We start from the raw sequence: 17,087 nt of genomic DNA, 5'->3' as shown, positions 1-17,087 counted from the left end.
GGATGCGGTCTGGACTGGTCAACCATGACTGAGGCTATCGTAGATACATAGGCGGCCGCTGAGATGGTATCAAATTCTGGGACCACGTGTAGGGCCGCGGAGACTGTATCAGGTACGGGATTCCCCTTACATACCTTGCTGAAATGTCCCCGTTTCTTGCACTTGAAACATGTGGCGTCTCTCGCAGGACATCGGTGTCTGGGGTGCTTGAGCTGGCCGCAGAAGTAGCATCTTGGTCCGTGGGACATCGCTGCAGTGGTGGGGCTGGGTGGAAACTCCCGTGGTGTAGGGCTGGTCCGAGGCCCAGGCAGAGAGGATGGCGCCTCCTCGCTCGGCGCGCACGAGGCTGAGAGGGCCGCATGGCCTGACGCATAGGTCTCGGAGTTCTTCTGCGCCACATCCAGTGATCGAGCTGTAGCCACGGCCGTCTTTAGATCCAGAGTGTCCCTTTCAAGCAACCTCTGCCTAATGTAATTCGATCGAAGGCCCGATATAAACGAATCGCGAACCGCTTCTTCCTGGTACAAAATGGCCGTCACGGCCTTGTAGTTGCAGTCCTTCGCCAGGGCCTTTAGATTCTGTAGAAAATCATCCAGCGATTCCTCCGGTAGTTGCCTGCGGGTAGCCAAGAGATGCCTGGCATACACTTCATTAACAGGCTTCAGGTATTGGGCCTTGAGAGTCGCGAGTGCATCCTCGTATGTAGAAGCATCCTCGATTAGCAAGTAAGTCCGATGACTTACTAGGTTAGTCAGTAGGCCCAGTTTGTTGGCCCCATCATCGAGCGATGCAATGAAATGTTCGAAACACCGGAGCCAATGTGCGAATTTCTTCGATGCATCCGCCGAATGTGGATCACTGTCTAGACGCTCCGGCTTCAGGAGTCTGTCCATCCCTGGAAGTAATAAGCTATTAAAATTGATATACCTTAAATAGCTACAGAGACTGGTAGTTATAACTCAAACAGTTGGCTTTTAATAGCTTAGAACTGGACAGAACAGAACACACATGTTAGCCTTCTGACCAGCTTCTCAGAAGTGAACTAGGAGACGGAGCCAGGGGCGAAGTAACAGATCAGGACAATCAATGGCACAGCAGAGTGGTGTACAGTACATCGGCATTCCTGGCCAACCAAGAAAACAGCAGGGTTACAATAGATTACAATAGGAAACAATACACAGGTAGAATAAGGTATATACTTATAAGGCTTATTACACCACACCGGGTTTTCACAAGTTAACAGGGGTGGAGGGTGGGGGTGGGGAGATGCCTTCAGTTAGATGCAACCTGGATGAAGGCAGCCTAGACACCTCTTTCACAGAGTGTTGTAATCACTGATAAGCACAAAGGTTTAATATAATAATGACTGGGAGATGGCTACTCTCCGAGTCCTCCTGACCCTCAGACTTGAGCACCTACCAGCAATCAGTGAAATCCCAATTGTGATCTGAGGTGAAACCTTTGCTTTAGAAAGTAGCTCCAGGGGTTTCAGAATGCAAGGGCCACTGTATGTGCGTTGTCCATCAGCAGCTTTACCAGCACAAAAATTAATCAGAAGAGCAAATGACAGAATAAACAGCCACTTGCCAATATACAGACAAGACTACTAGGAATCATTCCTAATAGAAATGTTACTCCATCTCCCCATATTTCCAATTGCATGTGATTACTATGCTTTACAATACTAATCAATCTTTGCTAGACAGGAAGGTCTATGGATGCAAGATTAATATTTTCTGGTCTATTTCTCAGTAATTGTTTTCCATTTTTTCCCTAAACCTCTCCATCTCTCTACCTCTCTTTCCTCCTTTAAGACACTCCAAAAAACCTCCCTCTTTGACCAAGCTTTTGGTCATCCACCCTAATCTCTCCTTTTGTGGCTCGGTGTCAAGTTCTGGTTGATAATCGCTCCTGTGAAGCACCTTGGGACGTTTTGCTACATTGTTGTTGTTTTGTGCACCTCTTAAGTTAATATGCAGCATATTCCTTTCTTTCCTGTGAAATTGGAAGCGGTAGAGAACCAGGAGCCAATGTCGGCCGACAAGAGCATGGGTGATTTGTGAGCGGGACCTGGTGCGGGATAGGATACGGGCGGCAGAGTCTTGGATAAGCTGAAGTTTGCCGAGGATGAAGGAAGGGAGGCTGCCCAGGAGAGCATTGGAATAGCCGTGCCTGGGGGGGCGACAAAGGCATGGATGTGACTTTCAGCAGCAAATGGTCTGAGGCAGGGGCGGAGGCAGGCGATGCCACAGGGGTGGAAGTAGGTGATATTCGTGATGGAGACTAAGGGGAGAAACCCAGGGGGTAGATTTTCACCTTAGCACTCAGGTGTAAAATGGGTGTTGTGGATCGGCTGCCCTTTAAATAAACCGCCCAATTTTCATTCCATTGAATTAATGTAGTGAAAATTGGATGACTTCTATAACAGGAAGTCTTGCCAGATTCAACCCCCAGACTGAGCCTTATAACATTTATGAACTAACAACGCAGGTTCACTCCTAAGTTAGAAATTTCTTCCAAATCCATGGGAATCTTGAATTTATTTTTATTGTTTTGAAAGCCTCTTGCATTAATATACAACATTTCTTTTCTTTTAAATTGGAGGTGTTAGGGAGCCAGGAGCCAAAGTAGGTCAGCAAGGGCAGGGGTGATTTGTGAGAGGGACCTGCTTTCAGCTGTGGCTCTGTGGGTAGCACCCTTGCCTCTTGAATCAGAAGGTTGTGGGTTCAGAGTCCCCACTCCAGAAACATCAGCACACAATCTAGGCTGACACTCCAGTGCAGTGCTGAGGGAGCGCTGCACTGTCGGAGGTGCAGTCTTTCGGATGAGACGTTAAACCGAGGCCCCGTCTGCTCTCTCAGGTGGATGCAAATACATCCCAAGGGCCACGATTTCGAACAAGAGCAGAGGAGTTATCCCCGGTGTCCTGGCCAATATTAAACCCTCAATCAACATAACAAAAACAGATTATCTGGTCTTTATCACATTGCCCATTTGTGGGAGCTTGCTGTGCGCAAATTGGCTGCTGCATTTCCTACACTGCAACAGTAACTACACTTCAAAAGTATTTCATTAGCTGCAAAGAGCTTTGGGACATCTTGAGGTCATGAAAGGCGCTATATAAATGCAATCTTTCTTTACTTAATCACATGTTTTTTTTTAACTTGTCACAAACAAGGCTTTTCGTTAGGCCTGTTATACCGAACGCTCAACCATTCTGTCCAGGGAGATCAAGACTGAGTGCATCTTCAGCCTGGGGAGAACTGGACAAACAGGCCAGGTTGCTTTCTTCAGTGCCCAGGGGTAGTGCTTGGCAGGGCAAAAGCTCCAATGGCAGAAACTGGAACAAAAAGCATATCCTTCCATTGTACTGGTTTGTGACCAAATTTTAACCTGGTCTTATGTAGTCAAGAAAATCTATAATGAATCTAAAAATGCAAAATTGGACAATTTCCCCAGTCTCCTTTACGTTCTAAACATTGGTGATTTTAGCAAAGATGGCTATAAAACAGAGGATAGAAGTTAATGGACGTTTCATGGACTGGCAGAAAATGGGAAGTGGTGTCCTACAGGGACCACCATTGTTCCCCATATATATATATAAATGATTTAGACTCAGAAATCGGAGATCTAGTGTCGAAATTTGCTGATTGGCATATAGGAACAGGAGGAGGCCATTCAGCCCCTCGAGCCTGTTCCACCATTCAATGAGATCATGGATGATCTGTATTTCAAACCCATCTACCAACCTTGTTCCCGTGACCCTTAATAACTTTGCCTAACAAAAATCGATCAATTTGATACCAAATTGGGGTGAGGTTTGGGGGGGGGGGTAGAGCTAATAATGTGGGGAGCTACACCAAAACACAGGAAGATATAAACAGGCTTGCAGAATGGGCAGATAAATGGAGGTGGCTGGACTCTCTCTTGTTGGAAATGGTCATTGCCTGGCACTTGTGAGTTGCGAATGTTACTAGCCACTTATCAGCCGAAGCCTGAATGCTGTCCAGGTCTTGCTGCATGCGGGCAAGGACTGCTTCATTGCCTGAGGAGTAATTGGTGTAAGACAAGCCCGAATTCAAAGTTTGAAGAGCGCAACCAGATCGGATGCACCCGCCCAGGGAGGGAGGGATTGAAAGTTTGAAGAATGCAACCAAATTTGATGCACCTGCCCAGGGAGGGGAGGTGGGTGTTGGGTTGTAGGTTTGAAGAATGCAATCCCATTGCATGTCAAGGGGAGGTGGCTAGGCTCTCTCTCTTGTTGGAGCTGGTCATTGTCTGGCACTTGTCAATTATCAGCCCAATCCTGAATGTTGTCCGGGTCTTGCTGCAGGCGGGCAGGGACTGCTTCGTTATCCGAGGAGTAATCGGTGTACTCTTTTGATTGGGTACTTAAACAAAATGTCTGTAAATTAATACAACTTTAAATAAAACTTAACAAATTAAATAAAAATTTGATTGTCCGGGTTGATAATGCACTCCAGTCCCCACGGCGCCCACCGGTCGCGGAATGGAGTAATCGGTGTGAGGCAAACCCGAATTCAAAGTTTAGTTCGCATGGTTAATGTAATGGATGCACCGCCTCGGGTGAAAGAGGGGTTGTAGGTTTGAAGAATGCAACCAAATGGGATGCAGCCGCCTAGGGAGAGGGAGGGGTTGAAGGTTTGAAGAATGCAGCGGTTCAAGGGGGCGGCTCACCACCACCTTCTCAAGGGCAATTAGGGATGGACAATAAATGCTGGCCTTGCCAGCGATGCCTACATCCCGAGAATCTTTTAAAATACCAAATAAATTGCCTCAGGTTCAGCATTTGTGTACTATGCCATAAGGGTTTCAGTAAATAGCTAATATTGCAGTGGCCTTTCTTAAACAGAAGCGATTAAGCGCATATATTTTTTTCTTAGACAATCTCTTTTGTAGTTTCTGGGACCCGTCTAACTTGTATATTATGGGGAGTTCCAGAATTGTTGTGGCTCGAATGAATATATTTCGCATCAGACATTTACTGTGGATGTGTCACATGAGAGTATGAGATTTTATATATATATATATAGCTTCGGGATTTTGCTCCAGCAAATTAAGGTTTCCCCATTCCTTGCGTGGCAGCGGCTTCTGGGGAATTGTGCAGCCTGAACATGTGGTGTGTCAAGGATCAGCCAATTGGAATAGACAATTTGTAATCCTTCATTTGCATAAAGCAGTGTATATAAAGGAGGGGTTGCGGGCTCCATTTCGATGTTGCTTTGTGTTTTTATTAACCAGTCGCCGTGGAGAAGGAATTGAAGGGCTTGTCATGCCGACTGCTGCTGCTGTTTCCACCAGTTCCACCACAGCCGGTGCCAAGGGCGCCGTCTCCAAGAAGGGCTCGAAGAAAACCGCCATGAAAATGACCAGGAGAGGGGACAGGAAGTACAGGAGGAGCAGGAAGCAGAGTTACAGCATCTACATCTACAAGGTGCTGAAGCAGGTCCACCCCGACCCGACACCGGCATCTCCTCCAAGGCCATGAGTGTCATCAACTCGTTCCTCACCGACATCTTCAAGCGCATCGCCTGCGAGGCCTCCCGCCTGATCCATTACACCAAATGTCAGACCATCTCCTCCCGGGAGATCCAGACCGCCGTCCGCCTCCTGCTGCCGGGGGAACTGGCCAAGCACGCCGTCTCGGAGGGGAGCAAGGCGGTCACCAAATACACCAGCTCCAAGTAGAGTCCCCCTCCCAAAATAAAACCTGCAAATAAATCACCAATCGGCTCTTTTAAGAGCCACTTTGCAAAGCCTTTAAACGGAGCTATTGTGGGAGACTACAGTCTCCCGCGTAAAGAAATAGGCAACACAGCGAGCTACAAGAAATAGGTCTTTACTCCAACTCTCACAATACAGTACTGAATTCGTAAAGCCCGCGAACCTGTGATGACTCACGGATTGGTCACCTGCTGGAACCTGATTGGTTTTCCTTCTCTCAGCAGCAGGCAAGTCTGAACATGCCTTATTCCTCTCAGCTTGCAACTGTCTTGCGGGGGGAGGGGAATACAGCAGTTAAAAGGGGATTATACAGGTTTATCTACATACACACAGTGTTTCCCCAACTATAAAACAAAACCGAGACCCCTGAACAAATACTTCTGTTAGGCTGTATGTTAATGCAATGAATTGCCAAATTAATTGTCCGGTTCATCCATCTACATGTGGTGCGTTCTATTTATGAAAGCTGTTTTATTTCGCATTTCTTACTTTTGGGTATAAGTCCCTGAAGAGATTGGGGAATTCATGGGGAGGGGGGCAATGGGCGCTCAATAACTCCGAGAACAATGATTTCGGTTGAAACCAAGGCTCTTCCCTGCCAGTTGAAGAATTTACTCTTGATATTGAAACCCAGGAGTACAGCGAAGATCAATGTTGCTGGACCGCCAATATTGTGGAAAAAAGCGGGGTGAAATAGGAGGTTGCTCAAGCATTAATGTTCAGTGATGCCACATTTCAGTTTAGGAAGAACTTTGTTTTGTACAGGGAAGGGGAGAACTTGGAGACAAGAAATCATTGAGACCGCGACTTGGAGTAGGAGATAAGACGGACACATTTCCCCAGATCAAGAAATCTGCACAACTCGCATTTACAAACGACATTTAAGGTCGAAACACTTCCCAAGATGCTTCACGGGGGGAAAGAGATGAAGAGATGCTCAAGTCTTTACAGAGAGTTGAGCTAAAGATACATGAAAAAAACATACGATTCAGAAGAACTTAATAATAATAATAATCAACTTTATTGTCATTGTTAGTGCACAAGTGCAGTACAACGAAATGTAGGCTTGCGGCTCCTGAGAGTGTACATTTAGATTAAGACATTTAACATTCATTTGGCTTGTAATACATAAACATAAACATAATTAAAGTGCATTGGCAGATGTGCAGGCTTTAGAGTTTATTTGTGGAGTTCAGTAGGATGACAGCCCTGGGAAAGAAGCTGTTCCTAAATCTGGTCGTTCGGGTGCGAATGCATCTGTAGCATCTCCCAGATGGCAGGGGGGCGAACAGACTGTGGCTGGGGTAGGTAGGGTCTTTGATGATGGTCAGATGATGGAGCGAGAGAGAATGTCTCTGGGGATATATATTCGCTCTGAGGTGATACACGCTTTGGAAAGAAGACGACTTTGTTTTGTGTTTTGTTGGCGGGCATTTTTCAGGAGATGAGACCTTTGGCTGTGCAGCGTCCGGTTCGCCTGGTTAAATAGCGCCGGCTGCTGGAAACACTTCGTTCCCCAACACACACTCAGATAGAGAGAGAGAGAGAAGTTCCCAGCCCAAGCCATGGCCGACACTCTCCCTGCCAGGAACACCAGGAGGAAGACCAGGACTGCGCCCCCGGCCAGGAGACCCAGCGCCACCATGTCCCAGCTGATCCTGGAGGCGGTGGCGGCCACCAAGGAGTGCCGGGGGCTCGGGCTCTCGGCTCTCAAGAAGTTCCTCTCGGGCCGCGGCCAGAAACAACTGGCGGGTCCACCAGGCGGCCCGGAGCCTGGTGACCAAAGGCTCACTGCTGCAGCCCACCGGCACCGGTGCCTCGGGCTCCTTCAGGCTCAGCAAGAGGTGGGGCGGCCGGGAGGAGGAGGAGAAACCCAAGAGGGAGCCCGCCGCCGCCGCCGCCGCCAGGCAGAGGAGGAGGAGGAGGATGAGGATGAAGCAAGGTGCGGTCAGGAAAGCGGCGCCCAGGAGCAGAGGCTCGCCCAGGAAGACCAAGAAACAGGGCGCCGCCAGGAAGGGGGCGAGGAGGGCCACCGCCCGCAAACCCAAGGGCAGGAAGGCGGCCAGGGCCGAAGGGAAAGGCAAACGCCAGCGTGCAAAGCCGAGCAAGCTGGCCAAACAACCGGAGCAGGAAGCGGACCAAACCCCCGCTCAGGAGGAGACCGCCCTGTCGGAGAAAGAAAGCCAAGTTTGCTCAGAGCAAGAGGACAGCTCCTGAAGGGGAGACCAATCAGAGGATGAATACCTTCAATATCAAACAGCTCTTTTCAGAGCCACAAAAAACATTCACAAAGAGCCGGACCGGAGGGTTGGGTGTGTGAAATAAAGGAACATTGCAATTGGCCCGATGGTATATGACCAAAATCATCCTTATTGAAAAATAGAAAACCAATTAGTTCCCCATTACAATACTGGAAATTATTAAAAATTCGATTGAGTTTTAATTCCTGAAGTATACCTTCCAGGAATAATATAATACATGAACCAATATTGGTTTTTAACCCCTATTTTAAAGGTGGTTAAATTGACAGCAGCAGAGCTGTGATAGATTGTAGGGCGGGAGAATCGGAAGACCAGGAGTCCTCAGCCTGGGCACCACTTTCAACAGTCCTCAGCCAGCTCCGCAACCGCAGCTTTTGCCTCAAATTGTTCATTTTGTTATATTTCTTGCTTCAGCAATGAGACTATCTGAAAATTATAAATGGTTGAAATCAAATCCTGCCGTGCAGCTGATGATTGTTACTGCAAGTATTTATTGCAATGGGCATATCGTGAAACTACAAACGTCTTTATGAACTCCTGCGGTTGTGGCGATGCCTTGTAGATAGCATTTAAATTCTGTTAGTTAGTGACACGATTTCGGTAGGTAAGTCGTCTTCGCCACGTGAATGTGTAAGAATCAACGTTGAAACAACAATAATGAGCTATTTTCGCTTCCATTGTGTGCTTCCGATACACTTTTAATAGCCGAGCTGAGATTGTCTTTGTCAAGACCACCAATTTACATTTTTATAATGTAAAAAAATGGATGGTATCGCAGAATACAACCTCCAAAACGCTGGCGTAATTCCTACAAAACGTGGTACTAAAATTCAGGCACCATAAACCAGGTGGCCCCACTGATAAACACATGGAATTTTAGAATGTGGTCTCCAACGTACTGGTGAAATGTTGGGACTTCCCAACATCCCAGGTAATAGAATTTGGTCACCAAGAACCAGTGTGTGATTGTGCAGACCCAGATCGATGAGTAGCCCCACAACCTATCAGCAACATTCAACACAACGCTTGAGAATGGAAGTTGCAGGTGATCCTTTCAAATGTTTATTTTGAAAAGTACAGCTCCGCGACCATGGCCGAAATTAATAGAACCTACGGGGCAAAGGCCACAAAATAGCATCGACATCTAAATGACATGACCTGCTGCATCAACGCATTGAAATGAAAATGCTGCTTATTGCCTGTTGGGTCTTCTTGGGCACGGCGGCCGCAGATCTAATGTGCATGATCTCTGCCCAAACTTGCGGTAGGCAGCCCTCTGATTATCGCTATTGATAGGATGTGGTCTTCTCAAACATCCGCTCTCCTGTGAATTCAAAACCCCTCGGGTGTTTACAAGCTCTCCCATGCCACGACTTCAATTTATATAGTGCCTTTCAAATCCTCTGGACATCCCAAAACACCTGACAACCTAAGATTACTCTTCAATGAAGGAACAGCCAGACAATCTGTTTTAGGTGGTGTTGGCTGAGTTGTGAAATGTTGGTGACATAGGAACAGGAGTTGGCCATTCAGCCCTTCCAGTCTGCTCTGCCATTCAATTAGATCATGGCTGATCTGTACCTCAACTCCATGTACCCACCTTAGCTCCGTATCCCTTCATATCCTTACAAAGGTGGTTGGGACACGGAGACACCTTTTTCTTCTTCAATTACTGCTACGGGACTTATATCCACCCGAACTGAAGATTTCACCTGAATGACTGTGTAAGGGTAAACCGGGAGAGCTTCTTCTCCCCTCTGGTATAAAGGGTCGACGTCCGCCTTATTCCCTATCAATCACTCAGAGTCCTGCGAGGCCTCCCGCCTGATCCATTACACCAAACGCCATGCCTGGAGGAGTCAGTGTTCCACGTATATATGGAGTGTGAGAGGTTGCAGCCCCTCTTTCATTACCTGAAGGGGCTGCTCCTCGATTTTTGGTTGCACTTCAGTCCCACGCTCTTGATCTACGGTCACCCGGTGCGGAGGGGAGCGGGCAGGTTGGAGGACCTCCTTGTAGGCCTGCTCCTGGGCCCGGCTAAAAAAGCCATCAATTGGTCCAGGCAGCGGGCGGTCGAAGGGGTCGTCCAGCCAGATTGCCTGCCTCTCTTCCGCGGCCATGCTCGCGCCCGGGTGGCCCTGGAGATGGAGCATGCGGTGCCCGCCGGCAGGCTTGAGTACTTCCACGACCGGTGGGCGCCGCGGGGACTGGAGTGCATCATCAACCCGGACCACCAAATTTTAATTTGATTTGTTTAAGTTTTATTTGAACTTTTGTTAATTTACAGTCAATTTGTTTAAGCACCAACCAAAAGAGTGCACCAAACGCCAGACCATCTCCTCCTGGCCGGGAGATCCAGACCGCCGTCCGCCTCCTGCTGCCCGGGGAACTGGCCAAGCACGCCGGACCATCTCCTCCCGGCCGGGAGATCCAGACCGCCGTCCGCCTCCTGCTGCCCGGGGAACTGGCCAAGCACGCCGGACCATCTCCTCCCGGCCGGGAGATCCAGACCGCCGTCCGCCTCCTGCTGCCCGGGGAACTGGCCAAGCACGCCGGACCATCTCCTCCCGGCCAGGAGATCCAGACCGCCGTCCGCCTCCTGCTGCCCGGGGAACTGGCCAAGCACGCCGGACCATCTCCTCCCGGCCGGGAGATCCAGACCGCCGTCCGCCTCCTGCTGCCCGGGGAACTGGCCAAGCACGCCGGACCATCTCCTCCCTCCCGGGAGTTCCAGACCGCCGTCCGCCTCCTGCTGCCCGGGGGGAACTGGCCAAGCACGCCGGACCATCTCCTCCCTCCCGGGAGATCCAGACCGCCGTCCGCCTCCTGCTGCCCGGGGAACTGGCCAAGCACGCCGTCTCGGAGGGGACAAAAACTGTCACCAAATACACCAGCTGCAAATAAAGCCTCTCGTTCCTCCCACCTTAAAAACTCAACCCAAAGGCTATTTTCAGAGACACTCACCAGATCCAGAAGGGACTATTTATTTTCATTTGACTAATGACATTTGAAATATGGACAGCATAAAGAATGAAACTCTTTAAAAAAATGTTTTATCATCCTTTCTTTATTTAACCCTCACTTTCATTTTTTTGTCATATGGTCAGATTTTGCTGGTGTGTTTTTGTAATACAGTATATCGTTAATTTAAAATAGATTGAAATTTAACAAATATATAACAAAATGATGCATTGTCACTGCCCTGTTTTGTACAAAGCACTCATTTATAAGCGGGTCGCTGAAAAGCTAAAATGAAAATAAATCTGTCAATTCAGGAACCAGTAATTTTAAAGGTTGAGTTGGCTATGATAAATTGACCCTTAATGTTAGGGGGATTAAATACGTGGGGTTACAGGGATAGGGTGGGATATGTGTCGGTGCAGGCTCGATGGGCCGAAATGGCCTCTATCTGCACTGTGGGGATTATGTGTATGTGTATGTGTGTAAAGGATCAATTTGCCATAATTCAGAATTTAATAATGAATTATTCAGTCTCACAGATGCCATTTTAATGATTATTCAGTCCCACAGATGCTATAATTTTAATTAAAATGATTATTCAGTCCCACAGATGACAATCTTTAGCAGTAATGATTATTATTTAGTCTCACAAATGCCATAGTTTTAATTATTATTCAGTCCCAGATACCATAATTTTAACGATTATTATTCAATCCCACAGATGCAATAATTTAAACAATAATGATTATTACTCAATCCCACAGATGCAATAATTTAAACAATAATGATTATTATTCAATCCCACAGATGCAATAATTTAAACAATAATGATTATTATTCAATCCCACAGATGCAATGATTTAAACAATAATGATTATTATTCAATCCCACAGATGCAATAATTTAAAAAATAATGATTATTATTCAATCCCACAGATGCAATGATTTTAACAATAATGATTGTTATTCAATCCCACAGATGCAATAATTTAAAAAATAATGATTATTATTCAATCCCACAGATGCAATGATTTTAACAATAATGATTGTTATTCAATCCCACAGATGCAATAATTTAAAAAATAATGATTATTATTCAATCCCACAGATGCAATGATTTTAACAATAATGATTATTATTCAGTCCCACAGATGCAATGATTTTAATAACTGGTTAATATTCAGTCCCACAGATGCAATGATTTTAATAACTGGTTAATATTCAGTCCCACAGAGGGCCATCACTTTAACAATAACGAGTCTGATTCACAGACGAGCTCTTATTCTATAAGCCGCCTTTTTCGTTGGTGTCCGAGGTTGGAGCGGATTGAAAAACGCGCCAATCAGAGGCGGAGACTTGCCGGGTTTTCAGCCAATCAGAAGGCGCGGCTGGGCTGGGCGGGGCCGGCGGCTGCTATAAAAGCCGCAGCCCGGAGCGGGGAGGAGCAGTTGGAGAACAGAGTTAGAGAGGAGTCCGCCCCCCCCGGGGGAAGGACAGCTGCCGCCCGCCCGGGTAGAAGGGACAGCAGTCGGCCGGCACCTTGGGCAACAAGGGCTCGCGGGTGGGCGGGGCTATGACCTCACCCGCGCGCTGAGGCGGTTGAACGGCCGATCAGGAGCCACGTGACCCCGGAGCTGGCGGCGGCCTTAACACAGTGGGCGGGGCCCCGAGGCGTTGCGGGCTGCGATTGGTGAGCGCAGCTGTCATTCTACGAGTCGCAGCCAATAGAAGAGACGGACTCCGTGAGGGACTTTAAGCCCGCGCTGCGTGGCCGCAGTGCGCATGCGCGGTGCTGCTCGCAGTCCCCGGATGCGGCTCCGGTTTGAGGACGGAGATAAAATGGCGGCGGGACTGAGGAGCGGCGGATGGTGCGGTGAGTGTGGATCAGAGAATCTCCGACATTTACAGCAGCGCCGGCCTCTCTCAGGCAATCTCTGGGAACCTGGGGCAAAGTGGGAGGGGCGTGGGAGAAAGGTCAGAGAGAGTCTCATTGACTCAGATACACACTGGTCCTGGAGATGGACTGGGGAGAAAGGTCAGAGATTCCCATTGACTCAGATACACACTGGTCCTGGAGATGGACTGGGGAGAAAGGTCAGAGAGAGGCCCATTGACTCAGATACACACCGGTGCTGGAGATGGACATACAAGAAGGGATTAGGAAAAAAAGGGTGGCTTTTGGCAGATACAAAGGACTAAAAGCAGTGGAAGCCCTAGAGGAGTACAGAAAGTGCAGGGGGGTACTTATAAAAAGAAATTAGGAGAGCGAAGAGGGGTCATGAAAAAACACTGGCGGGCAAAATAAAGGAAAATCCCAAGGTGTTTTGTTAGTATATTAAGGGCAAGAGGATAACCAGGGAAAGAGTAGAGCCCATTCGGGACCAAAGTGGCAATCTGTGTGCAGAGCCAGAAGATATAGGTGAGGTTTTAAATAAATATTTTGCATCTGTGTTCACTATGGATAAGGACAATGCAGGCATAGAAATCAGGCAGGGGGATTGTGATATACTTGAACAAATTAGTATTGAGAGGGAGGAGGTACTAGTGGTTTTAGCAGGCTTAAAAGTGGATAAACCCCCAGGCCCAGATGAGATGTATCCCAGCCTGCTGTGTGAGGCAAGGAAGGAGATTGCAGCGGCTCTGACACAAATTTTCAGAACCTCTCTGGCCACAGGGGAGGTGCCAGAGGATTGGAGAACAGCTAACGTAGTACCATTATTCAAGAAGGGTAGTAGTAGGGATAAATCAGGGAATTACAGGCCAGTGAGCCGAACATAAATGGTAGGGAAATTATTGGATAAAGTTCTGAGGGACAGAATTAGTCTCCACTTGGAGAGGCAAGGATTAATCAAGGATAGTCAGCATAGCTTTGTCAGGGAGGAGATCATGTCTAACCAATTTGATTGAATTTTTTGATGGGGGTGACCAGTTGTGTGGATGAGGGCAGTCCAGTTGATGTAGTCTACATGGACTTCAGTAAGGCTTTTGACAAAGTCCCACATGGGAGACTGGTCAAGAAGGTAAGAGCCGATGGGATCCAGGGCAATTTGGCACATTGGATCTAAAATTGGCTTAGTGGCAGGAGGCAGAGGGTGATGGTCGAAGGTTGTTTTTGTGACTGGAAGCCTGTGTCCAGTGGTGTACTACAGGGTCTGGGTCCTTTGCTGTTTGTAGTGTACATTAATGATTTAGATATGAATGTAGGAGGTATGATCAGTAAGTTCGCAGATGACACGAAAATTGGTGGAGTGGTAAATAGCGAGGAGGGAAGCCTCAGGCTACAGGAGAATATAGACGGTTTGTTGGGAAAGAGCAGGGGAAATATCCCCGGTGTCCTAGCAAATGTTTATCCCTCAATCAATGTAACAAAAGGATAATAGCAAAATACTGCGGATGCTGGAAATCTGAAATAACAACAGGAAATGCTGGACACACTCAGCAGGCCAGGCAACATCCGTAGAGAGAGAAACAGATTTAACAAAAAGATAGATTATCTGGTCATTATCACATTGCTGTTTGTGGGAGCTTGCTGTGTGCCGCATTTCCTACATTACAACAGTGACTACACTTCAAAAGTACATGATTGGCTGTAAAGCACTTTGGGCCGTCTGGTGGTGGTGAAAGGCGCTATAGAAATGCAAGTGTTTCTTTCTTCACTGGTCTCGCCAGCGACCTCTTCTGGCTGATGGTTGATTGACAGACGATAGTCCGCGCATGCGCACAGGGAGCGACGGTTTGGACTGAGTCCGGCACAGCGACCCCTCCCGGTCACCAAGGGGGGGGAGGAAGGGAGGGGGGGGAGAAAGGGAGGGGGGAGCCAGCAGACCCTCTCCCCTCTGCCGGCGATGGCTCCGCTGAGCTCCGTGCCGCCCCACGCACTGACATGTCGAGCGCAGTGCCCTGGTGAGCCCGAGCCCTGCCCTTCCGAGGCCGGGCCTGAGACGGCCGATTGCGGCTGGCCGGGCCTGGTTGCCTTAGTAACTCTCCGCCTCCCGATCTCCGGGCCTGAGCGGCTTGAGACGGCTGATTGCGGCTGGCGAGCCCGGTTGCCGGAGTAACCCTCTCCGCTCCCCCTCCCGAGCCCCGCCCCCCCCCGCCCCCGAGCCTGCTCGCTTCCCTCTGGCTGCGCTCTGTGTGGAGGTGCGCCGTGCAGCGTGAGGAGCTTGCAGTGAGCCCAGCCAGCCTTTACCAAGATGGCTGGCCGCTGGTTCGGAATCGGGCCCAGCGGGATGGCCGGTGCGTAGCTCGGGCGTGGCTGGGCAACAGACGCCCAGGCTTCGAGGCCTGCCTGGAAAAACGGTGAAAGGTAGGAAAATTATAGAGGTTAGAAAAAAGATTTACAAATGAATTAACTTTTTTAAACAATTTGTGTTTTAAAAGCTACTTTTTTTTTGGTGGAAATGTAGATTTGAAAAGAAGCACGCAGAAAGCGGGAAAAAGAAATGAAAAGTTTGGAATCAAGATAGCGTCGACTCACCTCGGTTCAGAACGATATGGCCCGCCCACACACGCACCGATTGGTCGACCGTCAGGTCACTGAAGCGTAGGATTGGTCAATCGTCCTGTCACTCGACTCTAGGAGGGCCCGCCCACACGCGCCAGGAACCCGCCGCTGCCATGCCGCGATTGGTCGACCGTCGGGTCGCTGGACCGTACGATTGGTCGACCTCGATGTAACTCAATGCTAATGAGCGGAATTTTGAACGGTTTTTGGATACCGCGGGCGCAATTTTTGTCCGGCCAAAACGTAAATACGCTTACGACCGTTCCGGAATCGCAAGCTTTCTTTTGATGTAACGCACGTGTAGGTACGCTCTATAACTTTAGAGTGTATAGCCGGATAGACAGACAGACAGATGTATCCTTTTATAGATAGAAGATAGATAGATAGATAGATAGAAGATAGATATCTCTATCTCAAGAAAAGCGGTGGTCCTAGTACCGACCCCTGGGGAACACCACTGGATACCTTCCTCCAGTCTGAAAAACAACCGTTCACCACTACTCTCTGTTTCCTGTCACTTTGCCAATTCCGTATCCATGCTGCCACTGTCCCTTTTATTCCATGGGCTTCAACTTTGCTGGCAAGCCTATTATGTGGCACTTGTCGAACGCCTTTCGGAAATCCATGTACAACATGTTAACCGCATTGCCCTCATTAACCCTCTCTGTTGCCTCATCAAGAACCTCAATCAGAATCAGAGCGGCCAGGCCCGGCGGACGTGTGGCCAGGGCCCTGGCACCAGGAAACCCTGGGTGCAGCGCCTCCCCCATCCGAGCCGCCGCTTCCCGGTTTCATCAGCTGGTTCCACCAAGTCCGACTCTGGACAAAGGACAGGAGCCAGGCTCCCAGAATGGCCCGCGGCCCCGGGGAGCATGTGCATTCTCAGCGGGTAAATCAGCGCGTTGGATAGAGTGGTTTCTGGGGCGCGGTGAATTGTGGGCGCTGCGGCCGCCATTAGTCAGTAGCTGTCGGGAAGAGTTTTATTGCAGGCTGATGGAAGGTAGGTCCCTGGCCGCCTGTTTAGGTCTTTTTGTTGCTTCTGTTTGAGCTGGAGTGGAGATGGAGGAGAAGCTGCTGGGTTTAACCCCCAGTACTTCTGAGCCCAGGAGGACCCAACAATTTCCAATGTGAGACTCAAGGGAGGTGGATTCTGGGGGAGATTAGGTTGTTACACAGACACTGTCCCTACAATGTAAAAGAGTATTGTTTTAGGAATAAGTATTTCTGTAGAGGCTTTTAATCCAGTTTACATCTGCAGATTTGTTTTAATTCATTCTTGGGATGTGGGTGTCGCTCGCAAGACCAGAATATGTTGCCAATCCCCATTTTCCCGTTGAGAAGGTGATGGTGGGCCGCCTTCTTGAACCGCTGCAGTCCGTGTGGTGAAGGTACTCCCACATTGCTGTTGTGTAAGGAGTTCCAGGATTTTCACCCAGTGATGATGTAGCAACGGCGATATATGTCCAAGTCAGGATGGTGTGTGACTTGGAGAACTTGGAGGTGGTGGTGCTCCCATGCACCTTCTGCCTTTGTCCTTCTAGGTGCTGGAGGTTGTGGGTTTTGGAGGTTCTGTCAAAGTTCTGGTCGAGTTGCAGATGTATAAAGTCCATCTCCTT

The 17,087-nt window shown here is 48.7% G+C and overlaps 1 protein-coding gene and 1 pseudogene across 3 annotated transcripts in view; both read left to right on the top strand.

The window, feature by feature from the left end:
• Positions 1-5,293: 5,293 nt before the first annotated feature.
• On the top strand, positions 5,294-5,709 carry LOC147091832 (histone H2B type 1-A-like; annotated as a pseudogene).
• Positions 5,710-12,423: 6,714 nt separating this feature from the next.
• Positions 12,424-17,087, top strand: part of LOC147091831 (uncharacterized) — a 39,327-nt gene continuing 34,663 nt past the window's right edge. For all 3 annotated transcript variants that reach the window (XR_015075234.1, XM_085976872.1, XM_085976871.1), the window contains exon 1: positions 12,424-12,840. The gene's annotated coding sequence lies outside the window, so the exon portion shown is untranslated. The remainder of the gene's footprint in view (positions 12,841-17,087) is intronic.

The sequence above is a fragment of the Somniosus microcephalus genome, unplaced genomic scaffold (genome assembly GCF_052327205.1).
Source record: "Somniosus microcephalus isolate GS21.2 unplaced genomic scaffold, FLI_Smic_1.0 unresolved_chr3, whole genome shotgun sequence".
Taxonomy (NCBI): domain Eukaryota; kingdom Metazoa; phylum Chordata; class Chondrichthyes; order Squaliformes; family Somniosidae; genus Somniosus; species Somniosus microcephalus.
The sequence above is the reverse complement of the archived record's forward strand: the minus strand, read 5'-3'. Positions and strand labels throughout refer to the sequence as shown.